The sequence below is a fragment of the Protopterus annectens genome, chromosome 3.part1, assembly GCF_019279795.1.
Source record: "Protopterus annectens isolate FY-2018-M chromosome 3.part1, PAN1.0, whole genome shotgun sequence".
NCBI classification, from domain to species: Eukaryota; Metazoa; Chordata; order Ceratodontiformes; family Protopteridae; genus Protopterus; species Protopterus annectens.
The window spans coordinates 1,914,845,312-1,914,863,072 of record NC_056732.1 but is presented as its reverse complement, the minus strand read 5'-3'; positions in this window follow the sequence as shown (position 1 = coordinate 1,914,863,072).

Below are 17,761 nucleotides of genomic sequence, written 5' to 3'. Positions count from 1 at the left end.
AGGCAGGTTTAGACACACCTCCTAGCCTAGCTGTGCTAAGCTTAGAGCAAACCCAAGCCACAGGGCTCCAATTCACTTACAGTATGCCTGACACACACACCCATGATGTCACCTACCTCTTAGGCTTGCACCCAGCTATTCATGTTCTTACACTGTTGGGACCTGACTCACATGCTGGGGAAAACTGGGATTCACTATCCTTCCCCTCATTTGCATAGGATTGCCTTCTAATGCATAGTTACATGTCTCACACTGAACCTCCCCCCTTAGAACCACTACTCACTGGTATTTTCTTATTTTCCCCCTGATCCCGTTTGTGCGCCATTGCCCTATGCTTAAACAGCCGAGATCCGCAAAAAAAATAAGTTTTTTTTTTTTATTGTTTGCAGTGCCAGTGGCCTTATACTTGGCCATTGGCATGCTTTCTCAATGATATGCAGCCTTTATTTGGAGCTGCCATAGCTCCATTTTGGATTTTGCAGAAATGGACTCGGTTACTACCCGAGTACATTTCTACAGATTGCACCAGTCTTGCACGGACTATTGCAGGCTTCCTGGATTGCAAAATCACCTCATTTGCATGGATTTCTCCTGCAAATGGGGTAATTTGCATACCAGGGCTTAGTCCGTGCAAGATTAGTGCAGGAGCTTTTGTGCACACCCCTGCTGGCTGTTCATGGATCGCACGGCAGACATATTGCCTGCATGGGCTTCTGCACTAATCTTGCACTCCGTGCAAGCTTTTGTGAATCTGGGGAAATAACTATTACATTTGCAATATTTTGTAAACAACTTACAATATCTCAGCAAGTGACACACATACTGTCAGCAGCATTTTATTCATCTAGCTGAGAGCATTCATATGAGGTTAAGCAGTTCTGTCTGTGTTACTTGAGTGTTGAGATATTTAGAAAAATGTGAAAATTATATCTATACAAATTATCATAAAAACAACAGTTAGTTTATATCTATTTACCTGCACTAGACAGAGGTCAAATATTAATGCAATTGAGTCTGCCATTGTGCAAGCTTTAAGATGAAATCTTTTAAAACCTTGTACATAGCACAGTTTTGGAATTATTGATGCAAATATGAACAGGCAATATTTAACACCTAGAGATGTCAGTAGGACTTAGATGCAGATGCACCTGGAGGCATCACTTGGATGTAATGAGTTAAAGAGGAGTAGCACTTGCTTGGGTAGTCCTCTCCAATCAGAGCGTTAGGCGGGACCCCATTCCAACCACCTTTGGCTAAGGCTGACCTTGACTGACAGGGTGGAAAAGGAAGCAAGCAGATAGGTGTGTGTGAGGATATCCCTGTAGATGTCCTGATAGGGAATGATTCTGATAATGCAGTACCTTGTGTGCATGCAGTTTCATGCAGTCAGGCTAGGAGACATGCATGTGGTCCTGATAGCATGGGGAGACACAGACAGACCCCACACCTGAAGCCAGGGCTGGTGAGGTGGCTATTTCAGGGAAGGAGCTACCTGTAGCAATGAGCCTGAAGGTGAGCCACAACTGCTGGTCACATTTTTATTCTCCCCTGCCTTTCTTTCCCATTTTATTCATCTGTTCTATCACCAGTACATAGTCCAATACTGCCCATACTCTGACTATTACCTCTACTACTCTGTTTTTGTACCCCTCCCTTACTATTAACAATTCCTGTCTACTCCCTAGATCTGCCACCCTCCTTAAGAAGGTTTACTGTCTCTCTCCTTCATACTTCTAAATGTCTGTTTATCCATTCTCTTCATTTAATTTTTAGGCCTTTCTGTCTCTTGGTTTTGGTTTCTTTACTTCCATGTTTCATAGCTTGCTCCCCCCAAACATGCACTCCAGTTTTTTTACCTCTTTTATTTCTTCCCAATGCTTGCAGAATTTCACAAATAAATTGCAGCTGACGCTGCTTGGAGCACAGATGTTTCTGTCTTTCATACTTTCTCCTTCTGTTCTACCTCCCCATATTACCCATCTTGTCGCATCACTTTTGCACACACCTTTTTCTTGTTTACTGCTAAAGCTTTTCTGAATATAATGATGCCCCCCCTCCCTTTTCCCTTCTCTCCTTTAGTGACCTGACTCACTTTATGGATTTCCTGGCTGCCAGTTTGCTTCGTTTTTTAACCTGTAACTATATTTCATAAAGTAAGCATATATCTGTTCTCATCCTTGCACATTTCCTTATACTACAACATGTGTTTATTTATTTGGTAGCCCTTATACATTGCATATCATTAGATTTATCTCTTTTTACTCCCTCTTCATCTGCTTTTCCCCTCTTCTTGCCTTTGGTACCTTCATTACCTATATTCACCAAGTCTTGCCACATTTCTTCCTCTTGCTCCCTACCCGGTCTTGGGATATTTCTCTGGTTTTGTGGACACAGCCTTGTTTATTCCATTCTGATTCTACTGCGTCATATTATTTCTTTCTTTTTTCCTATGTCTTCATCTATGATTTGCATTGCTCTCCCCATTTCTTCTTTCCCTTTTTGGTATGCTACTCTTCCATGGTTTCAGTTGTTATGCTTTTTTCCTTGTCAAAGGGCCATGGGATCACGTTTCTAATTTTGCTGTTTATAGCTTGCTTGGTTACACTCTTCCTGTTGTTGGACCAGTAATGTACCTTACTCTTTCTGCTTGCCCTTGAGTTCTTTGCTTTTATGTACTTTTCCAACCCTGTTGACATTTTCCCTCATTTCCCCTCATCATGTTTTATGCACAGACATTTAAACATTTCACTCCTACTTTATATGGTAAATACCCAAAAGTAGGTGCTTCTGTTTATCCCCCTCATCCCTTCCTCCCCATTTTGTTTCCACTCTTCCTCTGTTTCTGATCATTTCATTTCTGTTTCTTTGAATCTTTTGCTCATGACTTTTCCTTCTCTCAGTGGCTTCCTATTTTATGAATGTGTTCCCAGTAGTCCTTGTATTTACTTAATTGTCCTTATCTCAGATTTCACTGGCTTTTGGTTCCCCGGTCCTCCTCTCCATCTGTCCTCTTTTATCTTTCTTGATCAATGTCACTGTGTGAATTTCTTCTGCTTTGTGTACCCACCAACCTCCCTGATGATTCCTTTCTTTATTCTTCTTTCTCCAGTCTGATACATTATTCTGGTTCGCTGCCTTTAAATTATTTGACAATATACAAGTTTCCATCTTTTATTAGTTCCTACTTATTTTTATTTGTTCCTGCATGTTGTCTTTGAGCTGTCGCCCTCTCTCTTCTCTGAGTTTATTAATTATTGTCCTGCCATTACATAGCTTAAAGTTCTTCTTCCTTCTCTTTTATCAGCTCTTCCCCTCCATCTTATTTCCCCTTCCCTCTCTGTTTCTCCTTCATTCTTTATGGTTTCCTTCACTTTATGTAATGTGTCTTCTCTATTTTAGCTGTACATCTTTCCTCGTCGTTTACTTTTCATCCTTAATTAATATCTCTTTCCTTTTTTATTTTTAGCTCTGTTTGATATTTTGGGTGGACAGTATAGGATAATATTGCATTCAACCCAACATGTTTTCATCTATACACTTTGTGCAGATTAATAAGAAGTAACCATATCCTTTGAAAGTCTATATCCAGATAAGTTTTTAAAGCCATGGCTGGCCTTTCTCATAGGCCAACTAGATGACTGATTAGGGAGCTGATCTCACTGCTCTGTTTGGGGTATTTTTTCAGATATTTACTTATCTATGTTATAGTAAGGAAATGCCAAGGTTCTTTACTATACAAAATAAAGAAATAAATTAATTAAGCAAACAAACAAATACATAAATAACACATAAGCTCCCCATCCAGAACAGTGAGAGCAGCACTTTAATGAAGAAGTCATTTAGTTTTGGCCATAAGATAGTTGAATTCCTGTTCATCCCGCCCATAATCTGCCTAAACAACAAATCGGTTAGATTGGGGCAGGATTGAGTAAGAAGTCAGCAAATTCAAAACTGTATAGCTTTATAGATAATTATACAATGACTGGCCAATAATATTCCAAAACAAGCAAGCTGATTGGTCAGCCCAATCAGCGTGCCCGTTGCAGATCTGAGCATATACCAACAGAAAGCGGTCCGGTCACCCGAACTTTTTTTCCATTGATATATACTAACTTTTAACTTTTTTTACAAAAATTAAACAAATAAAAACTGAAATCTGGACTCTGGAAATAGCAGAGAGACAGGACAGAGAAAATACTAGGAAAATCAGATACATTATTCAAAAGTAAAGACACGTACCTGATTTTTCTTGTATTTCCTCCATTCTGTCTCTAACCTACCCCTAAACTGTCCAAAATGTTTTGTTTTTTTTTTATTAAAAAAAAAAAAAGAAAAGAAAAACATAGCAATGGAAACCTTATTTTCTCCTTTGCTTCCTTTCCAAAGCATGTGTGGGAATGCAAGTCCCATACAGTATATCAAAAAAGCAACAGGATATATACCAGCATGGAAGGACAGCATGGCGCCATTATACAAAGACATTATTTAAGAAAAGATAACTGTGGTGGTGGTGCTGCGGTAGCGTTGTCGCCTCACAGTTAGACATTGCCCATTCGATTCTCAGTTAGAGCGTCTTCTGTGTAGCGACATGCGTGAACGGGCGTTCCTTTATTGAAGGTTGTGCGTTAGGCCCGGCAAGCCAGCATGTAAAACTCTACTGCCAATCATTAGCGGACCGGAGTTCCGCTGTGGCGACCCCTAACCGGGAAAAGCCGAAAGACACAAACAAACAAGGGTTTTTTTCCATAAATAATGTCATTGTCTAATAGCAATAACCGACTCCATGGTGTGGTATATTAAGATTTACCCATGGTTGGCTTTATTTAATCACTCAGGCTTTGTCCTTATGATAAATATCTCATGTCCAACACAAAGAGAAAGTTTAGCAGCAGCATGAGATGATTACTTTTTTTTGAAAATATTGTTACTGGCAAACAACTAGCCTATTTGGATGGCTGGGGCTGAGGGCTAGCTAGTCCTAATGGGTCTATATCACATAATCGAAAGTGCATAACAACGAAGTGCTAAACATCAAACACCAAACCTCGAAAGCTAACAACATAGAATCCATCACCCCAAAAAAAACATAATCACCCAAAAAAAAAAATAATGGTCTATGCAGGGGGCAAGCCCCCCTGCACCCCCCCCCCCACTACTTAAATATACCAACTCCGAGATCGCACTATAGTGCAGTAAAGGGAAATCTTCCCTTTCTGCACTCTATGGCGATCTCTGTTCTCTGGTTCGATGCTGTCAGCTTTCGAGGTTTGGTGTTCGATGTTTAGCGCTTTGATGTTATGCACTTTCGAGGTTGTGATATAAACCCAGTCATAAATCTCAGCCACCCCTAATTAAGTAAAATGTGCCTGATTTTGTCTAGTATGCTTGCTCTGTCCCTTCTATTTTTGTTTTTATTTCCTGGTAAACTACTGAGGATTACAGTCAGTCAATTATTACCGTTTGGAGTTCCATGCTTCATATTTTCAGGAAACACTTTGTAATGTAAAACTTGTTATTCTACAAACTAAATTAATATGAATAACAAAAAAATGCTGGCTTATTTGTGGGAGAATATGACTAGTGGCTGCTCTTTGCAGGATAAATGTGTTTTGTGTGAAGGAATTAGGAATGCTTTAATGTGTGGCTATTGTTTCCATTGAACAAAACTAAAATATAATTCATAGCTGTCATTTTTAGCTATAAACTGCTGGGTGGGGTAGGAGCTATCTCCAAAAGTAACTGACCCTCTTGTTGTTTTCCGGGTTTAAGCAGTCACTATCTGGCTTTGGAAGACTGTTACTGTGATTAATGTGAAGCAACGTAGATTACTTTAATGCTCGGTTATTGTTTCCAAGAAACAAAACTGAAATATAATGCAATAAATGGCAGTCATTCTTAGCTATATATGCAGGGTAGGTGAGCTGTCTGTGGAAATAAAGTAAAACTGGTGTGGGGTTTTTCAAGCAAGTTAGATCTTGTATTTCAGCTTTGAAATGCAATACATGGTTGTCATTTCTAATTATAACTGTAGGAATGAGCTGTCTTTATAAAGTAACTGAAAATGGTGGGGGTGTTTAAAGTATGCTTCACCTCATATTAAGCTGTTCAGCATGAGAAAACTAAATTTCTGATAAAAATGACAAAGATTAACCCTGAAACTTTATGTTTGACTTCTCAAAACCATTTAACTATCTTGTTTGGGGACACAGGTTCACACGATTAAGAGTGTCAACCACATTAGACGAAGAATCAGAAGAAATCAAAGTAAATACTTGATTGTGTTCAATGGACAATGAGACAGAGGCTATAAGCAGTTCCTTCTTATTCTGAGAAGTCAACAGAGTTGCATACAATCCAATAATTAGCAAGCCCAATCTACATTTTGCATCAAAAAGAAATATAATACATGAAAGTGTATTTGTTTATTACATTTATGTAGTGGGAAGTCATTTTCAGCAAAGGACTAGGAAGAAAAGCTCCACAAAAAATCATCAAAGAAATAAACAAAAGAAGAAACACATTGTGTGGTGGGTCTATATCACTTTATCAAATTGCAATTCAGCAAATAGTAATTAATCAAACCACTATTTGTCAAACAGCATTTCAGCAAACAACAAAATCTTTCCCAGGGTAAGGAAGCACTTTGCCAGAGGCACAGCAGAATAGAAACTGCACAAAATTAAACCCACCCAAATAGGAGCTTTGCCCCCACACCCCTCACAGTCCCCCACACCCCCCTAATTATATATACCAACTCCGAGATCACACTACAGTGGGGAAAAGGACTAAGTTGTGGTGCTGGCCAAGTGCTTCCTTATCCTGGGAAAGATTTTGTCTGTCACTGAAATGTCATTCGATAAATAGAGGTTCGATGAATTGCTATTCACTGAATAGCAATTTGATAAAATGATATAGACCCTTGTGTGATATAGCAAGCAAATGAGATAATCAATGACATCAAGTCAGAATAACAAGTGAATTTTTTCTCAAAATTCATTCAGTGTTATAAACTCAAAACCACATTTGACAAGAAATAGAAAAATATAAGAAGAGAAACTGAAAATATTGAAGTGGCCACAGAGGAAAGATATAAAGCAATGATATGTAGTAAACAGTGTGAGGTCTTGTTTAACATTTAGTTTTAAGAGAAATGGTAGGATAATATCTTAGACTGAGGCAGAAAGTTAGAGGTAATAGGGTGAAAAATGAATGTACAGGAGAATATAATAAGGATAGGTGTCAAGAAGAACAAGAGAGAGAGAAAGGAGGGAAAGAGATGGAAGTGCAAGAGAAAAACTGCAGACAAAAAAATAGGTGAGAGAGAGGAAAGGAATAGAAAGAGAGGAAAAGACCAGCTAGCAGAGGTTGAAGAGCAGAGTAATAGAGTAAGAAAGGAATAATAAGGATAAAGTGTGGAGCCGGCATAGAGGTAGTAATAGCTAAAATAGTTTTATCTAAATGGTTGGATGGTAGTTGCAATACAGAGAAGATGTGAAACAACAATTAAATTAACTCCAGAAACAAACCCCCATGGTGGAACCACAATATAAACATACTTTATAATTAAAGGAAGATAATTTTGACCAAATATAAGAAGAAGAATTTCTAGAATGATAGAGCCCTCATCACAGAAATAAACAAACAACTCAGGAGCTTAATAAAATCCACAAAAGCCAAGTTTGAGACTGAAAGAGCTACCCAAGCCAAAGACAATCACAAGGCCTTTTTAGTTATTTGTGTAATCTCAGAAGCGCAACACAGCAATGCACTGAGCTGATTGTGAATGATGTTATTTACACTGGCGATGAAGATACAGTGCAGCTACTGGTGAATAAATTCAGCTCTAACTTTACCCCTGTCTCCCCTCCATATTTCCCATAATATATACCTGAAACTGGCTTGCCTCTAAGACTAAGTCCTAAAAGCACTATCAAAAGTTAAAAATACTGCATTGATGGGTCCTGTCAGTATCCCCTGGATGCATCTTAAATAGCATGAAGCACGATTTAGCCACTCCCCCAACAAGACTGGTCAACCTCAGTCTCATTAAAGGTTTAATACCAAGCAAATGAAGAACAGCTATTGTCATTCTTCTGCATAAAGGAGGACCTTCTGCAGACCCAGGCAGTTACAGACCCATAAGTCTGACCAGCATCATATGCAAAGCCATAGAAAGATGTCCATGGAACTAATCAATAAGGACATAAGTAAATTCCAAACATTGGGCCTATCTCAGTTTAGATTTGTCAGGAGCAAGTCATGCTTATTTAACCAGGTGGACTTTTTGAAACAGTCACTAGAGCAATGGATGAAGGTAAAATGGTACCTGCCATATATCTTCATCTACCATCACAGTGACAACAGCAGGGTCCACAGGTGTGTATGGGTATATCTAGCATCAGGCAATGTTGTCTGGCATACAGCAAGATTATTTTCTAATTAATTACAGGGACACACATTCCTTGATTCATACACATGATGTAATTCTTTCACATGACTACACATATGACAACTGGTGATACACTTATACCATGGCACATTCATTGTTCCCACTATGGTGTTGATTTTCTCAACACATAGTCAAGTGTTCCAAGCCAGCATTGAGTGACTGTAAGCATTTATGTCTGTTAGACTGAGGGTTTCACAATATTCTTAGTGAGTTCACTATTGTACATTAAGGTAGAATAATAGGCCTGAAAATATAGAGTCAGACTTGAGTTTTCATGAATGCAGTCAGTTTCAGGGAAAGACAGTTCAGTAGAAAGTAAGATATAATCTTGCTGGTTAAGCATGAGATGTGCAGAAATAACAGTTCTGGGGAGAGCTACAGAATGTTCCTTTCTCAAAGGAAAGACGTGTACTTGCAATGGAATGCTAGATAAAGAATAGACTGTGAGACACATGCAAGACAAGGCTTGGAAACCAAAGCTAAAGAGGTGTGCAAAGCACCAGTGTTTGGTATTTTTAGGATATGCTTCAGACACAGTCAGATGAATCAGTTAAGTTAGTTTTTGGACTGATATGCAAAAGGTCTTTACAGTAAAGACACTCAAGCTCGTACAGAAGTCAGGTCTAATATCCATACTATTCAGGAGGAAAAGACAGTTTCAGCTGATATTATTCAGAAGAATCAGAATATACGTGCAGAAAGTTTGGATATTTGTCAGCACTGTTGCAGCTATCCAGCATCCCATAATTTCTACAGACTGTTATTGTTTATCAGCACTGTTACTGGAGACAGTATTCCGATACTGTTAACATCTAATAAAGATATCAAGCATGTGAATTTTCACACAGGTGATTATTACACAGGTGGGGCAGATTTTACCATAAGCCCACTTGTGCTCTAATTTCATACAGAACTGTAATGGTGACCTTTTACAGGTTTTGATCCAACCATGCATTGTATTGATTTGCATTACTTTTCTAGATAGCAATCTAGAACTTGTACCAACTTTATATTTTACTTGTGAAAACATCAGTTTTGCTACTTTTTATTTTAATTCCTACAGTTTTATTTGACACTTAGATTTTGTTCAGTGGCTCCTTGGGAACTCAAGGAGTTTGGGTATGATTCAGAACTAAAAAGAGAGTGAACACAAGTTTCCCCTCTCCGTGTTCTGTTCTGCTGCATTTAAAGCAGGGCTCTCCTGAAGGGGGTAGGGATGGTCTAGCAGATTAAGCTTGCCATCTACCAGCTGAATCTGGCATATTGGCTTCTTCTTCTTCTTCAACTCTTCTTCTTCTTCTTCCAAATGCCCCCATACCTCATACTCATCCTCTTCCTCTACCCCTTCTTGGTGCTGTAAGACTTTTAATCTGTAGTTCCTTTTGTTCCTCCTCTACCTCCTTTTTTCCCCGACATTCATAACAACATTTAGCAGAATCAAGCAGTGCCTTTAAAACTTTCAGTTATATGTTTATGTACATCTGTTTACCTGAGTCTGAATTGTCCTTCAACAAAGATGTACAATAGCTTGAGCAGCATCTATAGAGGGTTGGGCTGTGCGTCAGTGACATTCTAAATGATCCCTTGGACATTTTCTCTTTTTTGCTAAGCTTTGTACTTTATACCAATCCATCTTAAGAAGATAAACATTTAATATTAACCCACAGTAATGCTCATCTTTTCTTACCCAGGTCCACTATCTGATGGTCCTCATCCTGTATCTTCAGCCTCTGTAATTGGGCTTGACATATTTCTGGTGGAGTTACAATACATAAAACTATATAAGGACTGACATGTTAGGATTGGCGCAGTCTGTAACAGTCAGTAATTCTTTGAAAATGTAAGGGTTTCTTACTAATACTGGGAAAGTCCTTGGCCATATTGTGCAATTCAGCAGGGGTGATGTGGTAGGAACTTTCCAAAAAGAACTCGTAGAGCTTCATTTCATTGTGTCTCTGCTCTTTTGGAACAGACCCTAGCAACATTTTGCAAAGTTATAGTTGTTTGGAGTGTCTGAGACAGTTGTGGTTTAGGCTAAATACTCCAGTCTCCCCTGAAAGGAGGACAGTGGCCTATTGGGCTAACCTAGTCAACAAAGGGTAAAGAAAAATAAATAAATCAAGTGAACAGTAGGGGAGTGGAGACTTGAGTGTAAACTTAAAGTGCCTCAGAGGGGAACAGACAGACCTGAGATTGAGTCTGCAGACTCTGTGATTCCTAAGTGATTATATAGGGGAGCAGGACATGGATGAAGCAATACAGTAATCTTTGTCCAGATTTCTGTCCAAACATTCTACCTCCTGACCAATATTATTTCTATCTGTCTTTGTCAAAATTAGGTAAAAGGATCTTATTTTATGTCCCCTGCTATGTTTTTAAGATATTTATCCTGCTGCAGCAGCTTTTTATTAGTCTTTTAAGTTCTCAGTGCTACTTCTTTATCCCTTTTAAAGACTTACCACTGTACAAATCATAAAATGTGTCCCATTTTTAACATCTGTTTTGTTCTCTTACTCTATCATCCCCCTCAGATTATTTTTTTTTCAGGGAAAATTCTTTAATAGTGTTTATCTTCAACAAATGTAAAGGAAGGAAATAAAACAGTAACATAGCTACCAACATATTTACAGCAACTAGTAAAGGACACAATAATTATAAAGTTCAGTATATAAATATGCTCCAAGTAATACACAATCTGTATGCAGATACTTTATAGAGTATTAAAAAAATAAAAGTCAGTATTACATAAACACTATGCACACAAAATACCAATATCTGAAGATATGTTTTTCTTCATAAAAATCTTGACTTGCATTCCTTGTAGTTCTTTTTCTCTTCCTGTCTCTCTTTATTGCTTGGCAGAACAGTGCTCTCGATACAGAAACATCTAGGGAGTAAGTCAAAAGTTTAATGTAGCTGGGTTCCCTTTGTCAGGATTCCCTGCACAGAAAAGAAGTTATAGACTCCTTTATTCATCTAATCCATGGCTCCAACTGTTAAGTAATAAAATTAAGCATACCTTTATTGAAATAAACCATATGGAGATAGTATTTGACCAGGTGGCACAAAAGTTTTTTTGTTTGTCTTTTTAACAAAGCTTTATGCAGGAAAGACAGTAATAGTCCCATTTTCGATACTTAGGGGCACTGCCTGTTATTGCAGATCTCAGCAAGCCAAAACCAAAAGAATGCATAAGAGCTAAGCAGATAATCAACCATTGCATAGTCCCATACAAAAAAAAAAAAAAAAAAGATAAATCTGAATCTTAACCATTCTTCTCAGATAATCTGGCTTTATTAAGTTTAGATAAGTGCTTTCATCCAATGACTTCATCAGATCTAACAGTGGAGAGTTTTACATTTTAAATGTTTACACTTTGTAACATCTCTCAGCTACATTTTATACTTTATTTTATCTTGATATGAACTGGTTATATAAATATATATATATATATATATATATATATATATATATATATATATATATATATATATATATAGACACACACACACACACACATATATATATATATATATATATATATATATATATACATATATATATATATATATATATATACACATAATTTTATTTAACAAATCAAGTCAGATAAAGTCATACTTTTACACATGAGCATAGAGTTGATCTCCAGTTCACCACATACATTTTCACAGACTCAGATCCTTTCGTACTGTCCAGTCACATAGTTGATTGTTTTTCAATGCTGTTCTGGTCAGTATCAGCCACCAGCATTACTACACCTTGTTAAGCTGAAATGCAATAACCTTCCTTGTTCTGCAGAGTCTGATAGAACCCATTTGTCTTGAGTTAATTCTGAATTGTTTCATTTCCTACTATATAAAAATAAATTACATGCACACAGTTTGCATGCACAGCACATTCCATACTTATGTGAAAGCAAGCTTCATCCTAACACAAAAAAAGAAATTAAATTGCAGGTGCTTATTAAGTTCAGACATCATAACAGTTTCAAATCAGCTAATACTAAGGCAAAGCAAAATTTCTATGAATACACCTTGTGAGGCATGTATGTTGTTACTCTAGCTTATTTTCATCTTTTGATAGGAAAATATTGCAGAATTTGAATTTTCAGCATTTATACATTATTTACTATATGTATGGCCCTGCTTTGTGTTTTTTCAACATCGGATTGTGGCTTTACCATGAATTATGTTATTTTAATGTGTTGTGGAGATATTACTCTCTCTGATAAGAAAATATAGTTTAAATTGCTATTAAATGTTAATTTATGGCAGTTTAACATGGTAAAAGTGCCTGGAGCTAATTTTAACACTGGTTTGACACATTGGTGTCCTTGGTCATCAGACTTTCCCCTGGATTTACTAATCTCCCATGCAGGACTAGTGTAGTCCTGCACGGAAGCGGCCGCTTAGGAGCAGGACGGCAGCATGCCATGCATATTAAAGAAGGTGTGCTGCCTGACATCCTAGGCATACACGGATCGTGTATGAGTGCAGTGGGTGTGTCTGAGAGCAGAGCACTCAGAATAAACATGCCCCTGCAAAGTAGAACAGCAGAAAGTGGAAATAAATGAGTGAGACCACTCATAGGTGTCTGCATATCCCCACCAACAGTCCCCATGCGTACAACAGCAACAAGACATAAAGATGAAAAGAAGAAACCCCCATATTGTTGTATAAGGCTCCGAGTACAGCTAACCATAGGTGCACAGGTGTGCCCATTGCTCAGCGACGGTGAAAGCAGCTCAAAAAGCTGAAGAGGATAACAAGGACGATATATGCAAATGAAGCAGGTCAGCAATAGTGTAGTGGGCAGAGCGTTTGCCCAATGAGCAGGCATTCCCAGTTTGAATCCCAGTGCAGCACAGTCTATTTTACATGGCAAAGCATGGTATAAGCAATATTTGTAATGCAAAACCCACTAAATAACATCATTTTTATGAACAGGAGTACTGCAGGAAATGCACATGTGAAGAGTCAGTATCATAATGAATAAGTCAGCAGTAAGCAGGCGTAAGCACAAATAAGCAGTAGCAAGCATATGTAAGCATTAGTAAGCGTGTGCAAGTGTGTTTGCATGGGGTTAAGCACTGCCAACACAGATGAAGCAAAGGAGAAGCTAACTGGGTGTAAGACACTGTGACCGGAAGTCAGCTGTGCTTACCTCTGCACAAACCCGCTTACAGCTGCTTGAAAGTGCATTAAGCACACTGTATCCAATGGCCAGTGTTCTGCCCAGCAACAAAACAAACAGCTTCTGCAAGTCCAGAACCCAGGACCATGTACACCATGCATGAAACGATTTACCACTAAGCCATGCCAGATATGCAGAAATTGTATGTTGTCAAAAACATAACCCCAGCCCAGTCATGCAACAGTACAGAGAATGTATACCTACAGCTAGATGGATGTGTGTGTGCAAATATATCACTATCTAAATGGATACAACATATCTATAGATGTAGTCACATATATATATATATATATATATATATATATATATATATATATATATATATATATATATATATATATACACAAATATATGAACAGATATACATGCAAATGCTGAAAACTACACATATACATGTCAACATATATATGTCCACATATACACAGTCTAAACAGTCTATTCTCTATCTCAAAAGCTCAGCACTTGCTCCTAAAGCATTTTTATATAGGTAAAGTACTTGTATACTAAACAAAGTACTACATTAGCCTAGAATCCCCTTGAGTACCCATTTCCCTATAGGTCCATTCTGACTCAGTTACACAGCAAACTTTTTCACTTTTTCTAGCATGTCGAAGGGTCAGTTGCTAGCATCCTCTCCTGTTCAGCTGGTGAATCTGGGCATCTTGAGGCAATGTTACAATTGCCTCATGTACACAGAACAACTCCTTCTCCCACAAAACACAAATACATGTGAGAGATGCAACTATATAGCCAAACTGGAGGCTGAGCTCTCTCAACTCAGGACTGGCAAGACCAGACAGGAGGAGAAGGAAACCACGCACACCACAAACCCAGTTTCACATAGAACTATCACAACTGCAAAACAAACACATAAACACACAAAGACATACTCGGAGGCACTGATCAAAAATCTACCAAAACTACAGAGGCCTCCAAAGCAGACACCCAAGCAACTGCCACCTCAAGACATAAGACATGCAACACATAGTTCTCAAAGTCAGTGTGCTAAACAGTCACAGCCCTTAAGGCCAAACACAATACCAGACACACTTGTTATAGGTGACTCCATAGTCAGACACACTGACATCCCACTCACCAGACTGAACAAGGAAAAGATCACAGTAAGCTGCCTGTCAGGCGCTAGAATCCGCCACATAACACAAGCACTCGGGTCACTCCACAGCAAGTACAAGTATGACTCAGTCATTGTCCATGCCGGTGTGAATGACCTGAGACGTACCTCCCTGGACTACATGAAAAGAGACATAGAGGAGCTCTCAGATTATGTAGCCCAGGCCGGTATGACCATGACCCTGAGCAGTATCCTACCCTCACCAAGAATGATGCCACAATACAGAGACAAAATGATCAGCTTTAATAATTGGCTTAATTACTGGTGTCATTCTAAGGGATCAATGTCTGTCTGCCTGGGATGACATACTTGACAAGCCGCTGCTAAGGGACGGCTTGCACCTGTCACCCTGGGCTTCCGGATATTGGCATAGGCTCTGCCACCCCAATAGTGCCTTTTTAGGCAAGGCTCAAATGATAAACCTACCGCCTAGAAAACAAAATGGAGAAAAACTAAGGGTAATACTGCTCAATGCCAGAAGTCTAAACCTCAAGATGCATGCCCTCGAAGCCCTCCTCAGTATGGAGAACATCGATGTCTGTGCTGTGACTGAAACCTGGTTCAAGGCTCCTGAGAGCACCCCAGCACTATCAGGTTATACCTCATATCATGCGTTCCGGCCCCAAAATCAGGACCGAACCACAAAGGAGGGAGTATCCATATTCATAAAGGATACCCACACCTCCAGGTTAGTGGCAATGCACGAAGCATCGGAGAACATCCAGGTGCAATTAACCATAGGTAAAACTGCCCTACAGTTTGTAACATGCTACAGACCACCTTCTCCAACTCAGGAAACCCACACAGCCTTCCTGAAGACACTGGAGAGTATGAATGTCTTTCCAAACACCATCATATTGGGTGACTTCAACTACCCAAACATAGACTGGGAACATTACTCAAGCCCCAACACCCTAGCCCAAAGGTTCCTGGAGTTCATAAACTCAAATGCTATGGAACAACTAGTCACCATTCCCACAAGAGGAGAAAATATACTAGACCTGATCATCACAAACATGGGGACAAAATGCTCCACACCAAGTATATCCCTCATTGGTGAGATCAGACCATAAATTAATCTCACTGGAGATCCACATTCTCCCCCCACCCCCAGCAAAAAGACCACAGTGAAGAACTTCTCAAAAGCAAACTTCACACTTCTTAAGACTGGAGTGGTATCCTTCAAGGCCCCCGTGCCAGTGGAAACCACAACCCACACTGCTGAAACCCTTACAAATGCCTTCTACGAGCACCTCCAGGAATGTATGGATCAAGCAATCCCTAATAAAATCAAGACCCTTTCCACCAAAGGCAGGCACCCGGTCTGGTGGACCCCAGCCATAAACAAACTCTACAACAAGAGGAGAAAGCTACTACATGACAGAGCAAAATCCCTAAAAGGGAAGGCATCTCTGATCAATACTAGCAAAAACTACGATCACTCATAAAATCATACAAAGCCAACTTTGAGAGAAAAATCGCTAATGACACAAAAGACAATCATAAGGCCTTCTTTAGCTATGTTAGAAACCTGGGTGGAAACTCCCAGATATGCTCAGAATTAGTCCAAAATGATAAAAAAATCACTGAACCCACAGACATTGCCAACATACTGGCAGACAGGTTCAGTGCAAATTTCTCCCCTCCCTCCACCTCAAAAGGAGAAATATCTATCCCACCAGAGTCTAGCCTCCCAAACATCTCAGATGCCCAGGTGAGAGCTGCTCTCTCTAAAGCAAAAACACAGCATCAATGGGACCGGACGGTGTCCCCGGCTGTGTGCTACACGAACTCAATGAGGAACTAAACCCACACATAAGGCTGCTGTTTAATCTTAGCCTTACTACAGGATCGTACCCAAAGAATGGCGTGCAACTGTGGTCCCACTCCACAAAGGCGGTGCTTCACGGACCCTGAAATTACCGCCCCATAAGCTTGACGAGCCTTGTCTGCAAAGCTATGGAGAGGATCATAATGGAACTCATAAATAAAGACATTGGGTCCTACAGACACTGGATCCTACCCAATTTGGCTTTGTCAAGGGCAGATCCTGCCTCTTGAACTTTGTCGACTTTTTCGAAACAGTCACTAAGGCCTTTGATGAGGGTAAGGCAGTTCACACAGCCTACCTTGACCTAGCAAAAGCGTTCGACACAATACCCCACTCGGGCATCATAGAAAAGCTCACCAGCTTAGATGTAAACCCATATGTCACAAGATGGGTTGCAAACTGGCTCAAGGACAGAACACGCAGGGTTAGAGTTGCTGGTGCCATGTCAGACTCTAAGCCGGTCACGAGCGGTGTCCCACAGGGCTCAGTCCTGGGCCCCTCTTGTTCGGCATTTATTTTCTGAAGTGCAGGCAAACATAGGGGGATTGTGGCTGACAAAATTTGCAGATGACTGCAAACTGGGCACCATAATTGACACTCCTTCAGACACAGACATCCTCCAGAGAGGTCTCATAGAAATGGATAACTGGTGCCAGAGCCATGGCCTTAAGCTAAATGCCAAAAATGTATAGTCATACCCTTTGGGAAAAACAAGGTAACCCCTAATTACCACATAGGTGGTAATCCATTAAACATGGAAGAAGTTATCAGGGACCTGGGGACCCAAGTTGACAGTAACCTCTCTTTTGACACTCACATTGCCAAAGTGGTTAGGAAGACCTTCTACATTGCCCACCTGATCATGAAGGGATTCACATCCAGATCAGGAGAGGTCATTGTACCCCTGTACTCTTCACTTATCAGACCAATGATTGAGTACAACGCCCATTCGGAATGTACCTTACCCGACACCTGCAGCAGTTGGAAAGACCCCAAAAGTTCCTCACCAAAAGGATAAAGGGGCTCAAACATATATCATACGATGCCCGACTGAAGAAACTCCAGCTCTATTCAGTCGCATACCGTCTGCTCAGAGGTGATCTGTGCCTGACATACAAGGCCATGTCCAACCCGGAATTAATGGACATGCTCC